At 42.2% G+C, this 12,259-nt stretch overlaps 1 protein-coding gene across 3 annotated transcripts in view; it reads left to right on the top strand.

Annotated features, from left to right (window-relative positions):
- Window positions 1-12,259, top strand: part of NLGN2 (neuroligin 2) — a 157,159-nt gene that overhangs the window by 128,143 nt on the left and 16,757 nt on the right. The window lies entirely within an intron of this gene.

Raw genomic sequence — 12,259 nt, 5'->3', positions numbered from 1 at the left:
GGGCTGGCCTGGTGGTCAGTAGATAAGTATGTGTTGGCCTGGTGGTCCCAGTGGTCAGTAGAGAAGGCTGGGTTGTCCCGGGCTGGCCTAGTGGTCCTGGTGGTCAGTAGATAAGGGTGTGTTGGCCTGGTGGTCCCAGTGGTCAGTAGATAAGGCTGAGTTTGGCCTGGGCTGACCTGGTGGTCCTGGTGGTTAGTAGATAAGGGTATGTTGGCCTGGTGGTCCCAGTGGTCAGTAGATAAGGCTGAGTGTGGCCTGGGCTGGCCTGGTGGTCCTGGTGGCCAGTAGATAAAGGTGTGTTGGCCTGGTGGTCCAAGTGATCAGTAGATAAGGCTGAGTTTGGCCTGGGCTGGCCTGGTGGTCCTGGTGGCCAGTAGATAAGGGTGTGTTGGCCTGGTGGTCACAGTGATCAGTAGATGACACTGGGTTGGAATGGGCTGACCTGGTGGTCAGTAGATAAGGGTGTGTTGGCCTTGTAGTTCCAGTGGTCAGTAGATAAGGCTGGGTTGGCCTGGGCTGGCCTGGTGGTCAGTAGATAAGGGTGTGTTGGCCTTGTAGTCCCAGTGGTAAGTAGATAAGGCTGGGTTGTCCTGGGCTGGCCTGGTGGTCAGTAGATAAGGGTGTGTTGGCCTGGTGGTCCCAGTGGTCAGTAGAGAAGGCTGAGTTTGGCCTGGGCTGACCTGGTGGTCCTGGTGGTCAGTAGATAAGGGTGTGTTGGCCTGGTGGTCCCAGTGGTCAGTAGATAAGGTTGAGTTTGGCCTGGGCTGGCCTGGTGGTCCTGGTGGTCAGTAGATAAGGGTGTGTTGGCCTGGTGGTCCCAGTGGTCAGTAGATAAGGCTGAGTTTGGCCTGGTGGTCCTGGTGGCCAGTAGATAAGGGTGTGTTGGCCTGATGGTCACAGTGATCAGTATATAACACTGGGTTGGAATGGGCTGGCCTGGTGGTCAGTAGATAAGGGTGTGTTGGCCTTGTAGTCCCAGTGGTTAGTAGATAAGGCTGGGTTGGTCGGGGCTGGGCTGGTCGTCAGTAGATAAGGGTGTGTTAGCTTGGTGGTCCCAGTGGTCAGTAGATTATGCTAGGTCTCCCGGGTCTGGCCTGGTGGTCAGTAAATAAGGCTGGGTTGGCCTTGGGATGACAGACTAGGAGGTAATATATAAAGGTGGGCTGATCTGAACCTTTTGTTGGGATTTATTTAGAGTTTAACAAGACAGAAATGAGATCAAATCACGTCAGTAAGGAGAGGGAAAATGGAGGTAGCATAAGTGGAGGAATAACATTAAGATGATGATCATAATGAGAAATGAGTCTTCACAAGAGTGACAGCTGCTGCCCCCCCCCCCCCCCCCACACACACACACACACACCCTCCTCCTCATTAAGGCTTCTGACTAATTAATCTTCTCAAATTACAGCATGATTAATTAGACCTTGGTTACCATGGAAAAATGAGCAGAGTATTTCAGATCTGCAGCAGGGGAGGGGTTAAGTGTCTCTCCGGGAGGGGTCTCCTGCTGATGGGGGACTATTTTCTGCATATCACTGATATAAAGTGCACAAGTAAATCACTGGAAGGATGGAGCAATACTCTGCAGATTTATGGGTGGGGTAAAGGTGGTGCAGTCTGACGGGCACAGGAGGAATCCAGTACATACATGGGGAGCAGATGTCAGAGCTCCCCATCACTTGGCAGAATGCTGGTGATACCAGATAGTCATAGCTGGCTACAATAACCCATAGGAGGACAGAGAGCGCCACCTACAGGCCTGCACCTACATGCCATGTATGAAGATTACCAGATGTAATGTATCCCCCAGAGGTAACAGGGAAGAGTGACATCAGATATCTCCGATATGTCTCGCAGTCCCTCGTCTGTCCCGTCTGTAATGGGAATGACCATAGGTTCATATGGGGGCTTCTCTGCAGCCAGATTTACCAAGCTTCAACATAGGGTCATCCCAGATCCTGGCACCAATAGTCCTATAGCCTAAGGCTGGGTACACACCAGCACGATTTGGCCTCAATTCCCCCAATTTTGATACAATCTCGACCGATTATATGTAAATTGGGCTTGTTTTGGCATGTTTTAGATCTGATTCCGGTCCAATGCGCGACCCCGCTGGTCATTTGGTCCTTTTGCAGATCCTACCTGCTGCAGTCAGGGTTTAATGACCCCTTCAACTGAGTACAGATCGGAATCGGGTGCAGATCGTGAACAGATCGCGTGCTCCAGCAGATCGCGAGACCATCGTATGGTCATCTCATGATCTGCTCACGATCATGATCGTTCCGGTGTGTAACCTACATAAGGGTTACAGGTTCCCAAATCTGATCTGTTGGCCCCTAATAATTCATGTACTGGACCCCAGAGACACATAAGCAGTGTGCCCGGAACATTAGCACCAGGCAGAAGATCAGCAACAACACTGCGTCCAGAACAGGGATCAACGGTGCCGTCTCCTGGCCAGAGACACAAGAGAGTGCGTGGAAATATCATTGCAGCAGCTTTAATATATTACTATAGAGCTCTACCAAAAGGGACATAATATATTACTATAGAGCTCTGTCAGGAGGGGATAATGTATTACTATAGAGCTCTGTCAGGAGGGGATAATATATTACTATAGAGCTCTGTCAGGAGGGGATAATATATTACTATAGAGCTCTGTCAGGAGGGGATAATATATTACTATAGAGCTCTGTCAGGAGGGGATAATATATTACTATAGAGCTCTGTCAGGAGGGGATAATGTATTACTATAGAGCTCTGTCAGGAGGGGATCATATATTACTATAGAGCTCTGTCAGGAGGGGATAATATATTACTATAGAGCTCTGTCAGGGGGGATAATGTATTACTATAGTGCTCTTTCAGGAGGGGGATAATATATTACTATAGAGCTCTGTCAGGATGGGATAATGTATTACTATAGAGCTCTGTCAGGAGGGGATAATATATTACTATAGAGCTCTGTCAGGAGGGGATAATATATTACTATAGAGCTCTGTCAGGAGGGGATAATATATTACTATAGAGCTCTGTCAGGAGGGGATAATATATTACTATAGAGCTCTGTCAGGAGGGGATAATATATTACTATAGAGCTCTGTCAGGAGGGGATAATGTATTACTATAGAGCTCTGTCAGGAGGGGATCATATATTACTATAGAGCTCTGTCAGGAGGGGATAATATATTACTATAGAGCTCTGTCAGGGGGGATAATGTATTACTATAGTGCTCTTTCAGGAGGGGATAATATATTACTATAGAGCTCTGTCAGGATGGGATAATGTATTACTATAGAGCTCTGTCAGGAGGGGATAATATATTACTATTGAGCTCTGTCAGGAGGGGATAATATATTACTATAGAGCTCTGTCAGGAGGGGATAATGTATTACTATAGAGCTCTGTCAGGAGGGGATAATATATTACTATAGAGCTCTGTCAGGAGGGGATAATGTATTACTATAGAGCTCTGTCAGGAGGGGATAATATATTACTATAGAGCTCTGTCAGGAGGGGATAATATATCACTATAGAGCTCTGTCAGGAGGGGATAATATATCACTATAGAGCTCTGTCAGGAGGGGATAATATATTACTATTGAGCTCTGTCAGGAGGGGATAATATATTACTATAGAGCTCTGTCAGGAGGGGATAATATATTACTACAGAGCTCTGTCAGGAGGGGATAATGTATTACTATAGAGCTCTGTCAGGAGGGGATAATATATTACTATAGAGCTCTGTCAGGAGGGGATAATATATTACTATAGAGCTCTGTCAGGAGGGGATAATATATTACTATAGAGCTCTGTCAGGAGGGGATAATATATTACTATAGAGCTCTGTCAGGAGGGGATAATGTATTACTATAGAGCTCTGTCAGGAGGGGATCATGTATTACTATAGAGCTCTGTCAGGAGGGGATAATATATTACTATAGAGCTCTGTCAGGGGGGATAATGTATTACTATAGTGCTCTTTCAGGAGGGGATAATATATTACTATAGAGCTCTGTCAGGATGGGATAATGTATTACTATAGAGCTCTGTCAGGAGGGGATAATATATTACTATTGAGCTCTGTCAGGAGGGGATAATATATTACTATAGAGCTCTGTCAGGAGGGGATAATGTATTACTATAGAGCTCTGTCAGGAGGGGATAATATATTACTATAGAGCTCTGTCAGGAGGGGATAATGTATTACTATAGAGCTCTGTCAGGAGGGGATAATATATTACTATAGAGCTCTGTCAGGAGGGGATAATATATCACTATAGAGCTCTGTCAGGAGGGGATAATATATCACTATAGAGCTCTGTCAGGAGGGGATAATATATTACTATTGAGCTCTGTCAGGAGGGGATAATATATTACTATAGAGCTCTGTCAGGAGGGGATAATATATTACTATTGAGCTCTGTCAGGAGGGGATAATATATTACTATAGAGCTCTGTCAGGAGGGGATAATGTATTACTATAGAGCTCTGTCAGGAGGGGATAATATATAATTACAGAGCTCTGTCAGGAGGGGATAATGTATTACTATAGAGCTCTGTCAGGAGGGGGATAATATATTACTATAGAGCTCTGTCAGGAGGGGATAATATATAATTACAGAGCTCTGTCAGGAGGGGATAATGTATTACTATAGAGCTCTGTCAGGAGGGGATAATATATTACTATAGAGCTCTGTCAGGAGGGGATAATATATCACTATAGAGCTCTGTCAGGAGGGGGATAATATATTACTATAGAGCTCTGTCAGGAGGGGGGGATAATATATTACTATAGAGCTCTGTCGGGAGGGGGGGATAATATATTACTATAGAGCTCTGTCAGGAGGGGGGGATAATATATAACTACAGAGCTCTGTCAGGAGGGGATAATGTATTACTATAGAGCTCTGTCAGGAGTGGATGATGTATTACTATAGAGCTCTGTCAGGAGGGGATAATGTATTACTATAGAGCTCTGTCAGGAGGGGATAATGTATTACTATAGTGGTCTGTCAGGAGGGGATAACGTATTACTATAGAGCTCTGTCAGGAGGGGATAATGTATTACTATAGAGCTCTGTCAGGAGGGGATAATATATAATTACAGAGCTCTGTCAGGAGGGGATAATGTATTACTATAGAGCTTTGTCAGGAGGGGATAATATATTACTATAGAGCTCTGTCAGGAGGGGATAATATATCACAATAGAGCTCTGTCAGGAGGGGGATAATATATTACTATAGAGCTCTGTCAGGAGGGGGGGATAATATATTACTATAGAGCTCTGTCGGGAGGGGGGGATAATATATAACTACAGAGCTCTGTCAGGAGGGGATAATGTATTACTATAGAGCTCTGTCAGGAGGGGATGATGTATTACTATAGAGCTCTGTCAGGAGGGGATAATGTATTACTATAGAGCTCTGTCAGGAGGGGATAATGTATTACTATAGAGCTCTGTCAGGAGGGGATAATGTATTAGTATAGAGCTCTGTCAGGAGGGGGGATACTATATTACTATAGAGCTCTGTCAGGAGGGGGGATAATATATTACTATAGAGCTCTGTCAGGAGGGGATAATATATTACTATAGAGCTCGGTCAGGAGGGGATAATATATCACTATAGAGCTCTGTCAGGAGGGGATAATATATAACTACAGAGCTCTGTCAGGATGGGATAATGTATTACTATAGAGCTCTGTCAGGAGGGGATAATATATCACTATAGAGCTCTGTCAGGAGGGGATAATATATCACTATAGAGCTCTGTCAGGAGCGGATAATATATAACTACAGAGCTCTGTCAGGATGGGATAATGTATTACTATAGAGCTCTGTCAGGAGGGGATAATGTATTACTATAGAGCTCTGTCGGGGGGGATAATATATTACTATAGAGCTCTGTCAGGAGGAGATAATATATTACTATAGAGCTCTGTCAGAAGGGGATAATATATTACTATAGAGCTCTGTCAGGAGGGGATAATATATAACTACAGAGCTCTGTCAGGAGGGGATAATGTATTACTATAGAGCTCTGTCAGGATGGGGGGATAATATATTACTATAGAGCTCTGTCAGGGGGGATACTGTATTACTATAGAGCTCTGTCAGGAGGGGATAATATATTACTATAGAGCTCTCTCAGGAGGGGATAATATATTACTATATAGCTCTGTGAGGATGGGATAATGTATTACTATAGAGCTCTGTCAGGAGGGGATAATATATTACTATAGAGCTCTGTCAGGAGGGGGGGATAATATATCACTATAGAGCTCTGTCAGGAGGGGATAATGTATTACTATAGAGCTCTGTCAGGAGGGGGATAATGTATTGCTATAGAGCTCTGTCAGGAGGGGATAATGTATTACTATAGAGCTCTGTCAGGAGGGGATAATGTATTACTATAGAGCTCTGTCAGGAGGGGATAACGTATTACTATAGAGCTCTGTCAGGAGGGGGGATAATATATTACTATAGAGCTCTGTCAGGAGGGGGGATAATATATTACTATAGAGCTCTGTCAGGAGGGGATAATATATTACTATAGAGCTCGGTCAGGAGGGGATAATATATCACTATAGAGCTCTGTCAGGAGGGGATAATATATAACTACAGAGCTCTCTCAGGATGGTATATTGTATTACTATAGAGCTCTGTCAGGAGGGGATAATATATCACTATAGAGCTCTGTCAGGAGGGGATAATATATCACTATAGAGCTCTGTCAGGAGCGGATAATATATAACTACAGAGCTCTGTCAGGATGGGATAATGTATTACTATAGAGCTCTGTCAGGAGGGGATAATGTATTACTATAGAGCTCTGTCGGGGGGGATAATATATTACTATAGAGCTCTGTCAGGAGGAGATAATATATTACTATAGAGCTCTGTCAGAAGGGTATAATATATTACTATAGAGCTCTGTCAGGAGGGGATAATATATAACTATAGAGCTCTGTCAGGGGGGATAATGTATTACTATAGAGCTCTGTCAGGAGGGGATAATATATTACTATAGAGCTCTCTCAGGAGGGGATAATATATTACTATATAGCTCTGTGAGGATGGGATAATGTATTACTATAGAGCTCTGTCAGGAGGGGATAATATATTACTATAGAGCTCTGTCAGGATGAGATAATATATTACTATAGAGCTCTGTCAGGAGGGGATAATGTATTACTATAGAGCTCTGTTAGGAGGGGATAATATATTACTATAGAGCTCTGTCAGGAGGAGATAATATATTACTATAGAGCTCTGTCAGGAGGGGGATAATATATTACTATAGAGCTCTGTCAGGAGGGGGATATTATATTACTATATAGTTCTACCAAAAGGGGCATAATATATAACTACAGAGCTCTGTCAGGAGGGGATAATGTATTACTATAGAGCTCTGTCAGGAGGGGGGGATAATATATTACTATATAGCTCTGTCAGGAGGGGATAATATATTACTATAGAGCTCTGTCAGAAGGAGATAATATATTACTATAGAGCTCTGTCAGGAGGGAGATAATATATTACTATAGAGCTCTGTCAGGAGGGGATAATATATAACTACAGAGCTCTGTCAGGAGGGGATAATGTATTACTATAGAGCTCTGTCAGGAGGGAGATAATATATTACTATAGAGCTCTGTCAGGAGGGGATAATATATAACTACAGAGCTCTGTCAGGAGGGGATAATGTATTACTATAGAGCTCTGTCAGGAGGGGATAATATATTACTATAGAGCTCTGTCAGGATGGGATAATGTATTACTATAGAGCTCTGTCAGGAGGGGATAATATATTACTATAGAGCTCTGTCAGGGGGGATAATGTATTACTATAGAGCTCTCTCAGGAGGGGATAATATATTACTATAGAGCTCTGTCAGGATGGGATAATGTATTACTATAGAGCTCTGTCAGGAGGGGATAATATATTACTATAGAGCTCTGTCAGGAGGAGATAATATATTACTATATAACTCTGTGAGGATGGGATCATGTATTACTATAGAGCTCTGTCAGGAGGGGATAATATATTACTATAGAGCTCTGTCAGGAGGAGATAATATATTACTATAGAGCTCTGTCAGGAGGGGGATAATATATTACTATAGAGCTCTGTCAGGAGGGGGATATTATATTACTATATAGTTCTACCAAAAGGGGCATAATATATAACTACAGAGCTCTGTCAGGAGGGGATAATGTATTACTACAGAGCTCTGTCAGGAGGGGGGGATAATATATTACTATAGAGCTCTGTCAGGAGGGGATAATATATTACTATAGAGCTCTGTCAGGAGGAGATAATATATTACTATAGAGCTCTGTCAGGAGGAGATAATATATTACTATAGAGCTCTGTCAGGAGGAGATAATATATTACTATAGAGCTCTGTCAGGAGGGGGATAATATATTACTATAGAGCTCTGTCAGAAGGGGATAATATATAACTACATAGCTCTGTCAGGAGGGGATAATGTATTACTATAGAGCTCTGTCAGGAGGGGGGGGATAATATATTACTATAGAGCTCTGTCAGGGGGGATAATGTATTACTATAGAGCTCTCTCAGGAGGGGATAATATATTACTATAGAGCTCTGTCAGGATGGGATAATGTATTACTATAGAGCTCTGTCAGGAGGGGATAATATATTACTATAGAGCTCTGTCAGGAGGAGATAATATATTACTATAGAGCTCTGTCAGGAGGAGATAATATATTACTATAGAGCTCTGTCAGGAGGGGGATAATATATAACTGCAGAGCTCTGTCAGGAGGGGATAATGTATTACTATAGAGCTCTGTCAGGAGGGGGTGATAATATATTACTATAGAGCTCTGTCAGGAGGAGATAATATATTACTATAGAGCTCTGTCAGGAGGAGATAATATATTACTATAGATCTCTGTCAGGAGGGGGATAATGTATTACTATAGAGCTCTGTCAGGAGGGGGGATAATATATTACTATAGAGCTCTGTCAGGGGGGATAATGTATTACTATAGTGCTCTTTCAGGAGGGGATAACATATTACTATAGTGCTCTGTCAGGGGGGATAATGTATTACTATAGTGCTCTTTCAAGAGGGGATAATATATTACTATAAAGCTCTGTCAGGATGGGATAATGTATTACTATAGAGCTCTGTCAGGAGGGGGATAATATATTACTATAGAGCTCTGTCAGGATGGGATAATGTATTACTATAGAGCTCTGTCAGGAGGGGCATAATATATAACTACAGAGCTCTGTCAGGAGGGGATAATGTATTACTATAGAGCTCTTTTAGGAGGGGGGATAATATATTACTCTAGAGCTCTGTCAGGAGGAGATAATATATTACTATAGAGCTCTGTCAGGAGGAGATAATATATTACTATAGAGCTCTGTCAGGAGGGGGGATAATATATTACTATAGAGCTCTGTCAGGAGGGGATAATGTATTACTATAGAGCTCTGTCAGGAGGGGATATTATATTACTATAGAGCTCTGTCAGGAGGAGATAATATATTACTATAGAGCTCTGTCAGGAGGAGATAATATATTACTATAGAGCTCTGTCAGGAGGGGGGATAATATATTACTATAGAGCTCTGTCAGGAGTGGATAATATATTACTATAGAGCTCTGTCAGGAGTGGATAATGTATTACTATAGAGCTCACTCAGGAGGGGATAATATATTACTATAGAGCTCTGTCAGGAGGGTATAATATATAACTACAGAGCTCTGTCAGGAGGGTATAATATATAACTACAGAGCTCTGTCAGGATGGGATAATGTATTACTATAGAGCTCTGTCAGGAGGGGATAATATATTACTATAGAGCTCTGTCAGGAGGGGGATAATATATTACTATAGAGCGATGTCAGGAGGAGATAATATATTACTATAGAGCTCTGTCAGGAGGGGATAATATATTACTATAGAGCTCTGTCAGGAGGGGGATAATATATTACTATAGAGCTCTGTCAGGAGGGGGGATAAAATATTACTATAGAGCTCTGTCAGGAGGGGATAACGTATTACTATAGAGCTCTGTCAGGAGGGGATAATATATTACTATAGAGCTCTGTCAGGAGGGGATAATATATTACTACAGAGCTGTACCAGGAAGGGATAATATATTACTATAGAGCGCTGTCAGGGGGGATAATATATTACTATAGAGCTCTGTCAGGAGGGGATAATATATTCCTATAGAGCTCTATCAGGAGGGGGATATTATATTACTATATAGCTAAACTAAAAGGGGGATAATATATAACTATAGAGCTCTATCAGGAGGGGATAATATATTACTATAGAGCTCTGTCAGGAGTGGATCATTTATTACTATAGAGCTCTGTCAGGAGGGGATAACGTATTACTATAGAGCTCTGTTAGGAGGGGATAATATATTACTATAGAGCTCTGTCAGGAGGGGGATAATATATTACTATAGAGCTCTGTCAGGAGGGGATAACGTATTACTATAGAGCTCTGTCAGGAGGGGATAATGTATTACTATAGAGCTCTGTCAGGAGGGGATAATATATTGCTATAGAGCTCTGTCAGGAGTGGACAATATATTACTAAAGAGCTCTATCAGGAGGGGGATATTATATTACTATATAGCTCTACCAATAGGGGGATAATAAATCACTATAGAGCTCTGTCAGGAGGGGATAATATATTACTATTGAGCTCTGTCAGGAGGGGATCATATATTACTATAGAGCTCTGTCAGGAGGGGATAATATATTACTATAGAGCTCTATCAGGAGGGGATAATATATTACTATAGAGCTCTGTCAGAAGGGGAAAATATATTACTATAGAGCTCTCTCAGGAGGGAATAATATATTACTATAGAGCTCTGTCAGGAGGGGGATAATATATTACTATAGAGCTTTGTCAGGAGGGGGATATTATATTACTATAGAGCGCTGTCAGGAGGGGATAATATATTACTATAAAGAGCTGTCAAGATGGGAAAATATATTACTATAGAGCTCTGTCAGGAGGGGGTACTGTAGAGCTCTATCATTAGGGGGGATAATATATTGCTATAGAGCTCTGTCAGGAGGGGATCATATATTACTATAGAGCTCTGTCAGGAGGGGGGAATAATATATTACTATAGAGCGCTGTCAGGAGGGGATAATATATTACTATAGAGCTCTGTCAGGAGGATAATATATTAATATAGAGTTCTGTCAGGATGGGATAATATATTACTATAGAGCTCTGTCAGGAGGGGGGTAATATATTACTATTGAGCTCTGTCAGGAGGGGGATAATACTATAGAGCTCTGTCCGGAGGGGATAATATATGACTATAGAGCTCTGTCAGGGGGATAATATATTACTATAGATCTCTGTCGGGGGGGGGGGGGTAATATATTACTATAGAGCTCTGTGAGGGGGGGATAATATATTACTCTAGAGGTCTGTCAGGAGGGGGGAATAATATATTACTATAGATCTCTGTCGGGGGGGGGGGGTAATATATTACTATAGAGCTCTGTCAGGGGGGGATAATATATCACTATAGAGCTATGTCAGGGGGGGGATAATATATTACTATAGAGCTCTGTCAGGAGGGGATAATATATCACTATAGAGCTCTGTCAGGAGGGGGGTAATATGTTACTATAGAGCTCTGTCAGGGGGGAGTAATATATCACTATGGAGCTCTGTCAGGGGGGATAATATATCAGCATAGAGCTCTGTCGGGGGGGGGGTAATATGTTACTATAGAGCGTTGCTGGGATGGTAAATATTATATGGTATAATAAATAATGATCATTATATTCTATGAGGGGATGCAGTCAAAATCCGACGGTCAAAATCCCAAATGGGTCATAATACCGACAAGGACAAAATCCCGACATTTAAAATCCCGACAGGGTCAAAATACCGACATATAGAAAGTACAGGTGAAACAGTCAACTTGACTTTCCGTCGACAGGTCGCAAGGTCGACATGGGGTTTTTCACAGTTTTTTAAACCGACATGTGCCGACAGGCGGTATTTCATGCCCTACCATCCACTAGGGCGTGGTGGGAGAATAAAATAGTGTGCCCGAAGCGAGGGGCTGCGGTTCACCTCCAACTGTGTCGACATTTGGGTGAAAAACCTGTGAAAAAACCCATGTCGACTTCGCGACCTGTCAACGGAAAGTCATGTTGACTGTTTCACCTGTACATTCTATATGTCGGTATTTTGACCTTGTCGGTATTATGACCC

Source organism: Crinia signifera, chromosome 4, assembly GCF_055691185.1.
Source record: "Crinia signifera chromosome 4, ASM5569118v1, whole genome shotgun sequence".
NCBI classification, from domain to species: Eukaryota; Metazoa; Chordata; class Amphibia; order Anura; family Myobatrachidae; genus Crinia; species Crinia signifera.
Note: the sequence above shows the minus strand (reverse complement) of the source record. Positions and strands in the feature narration are given on the sequence as shown.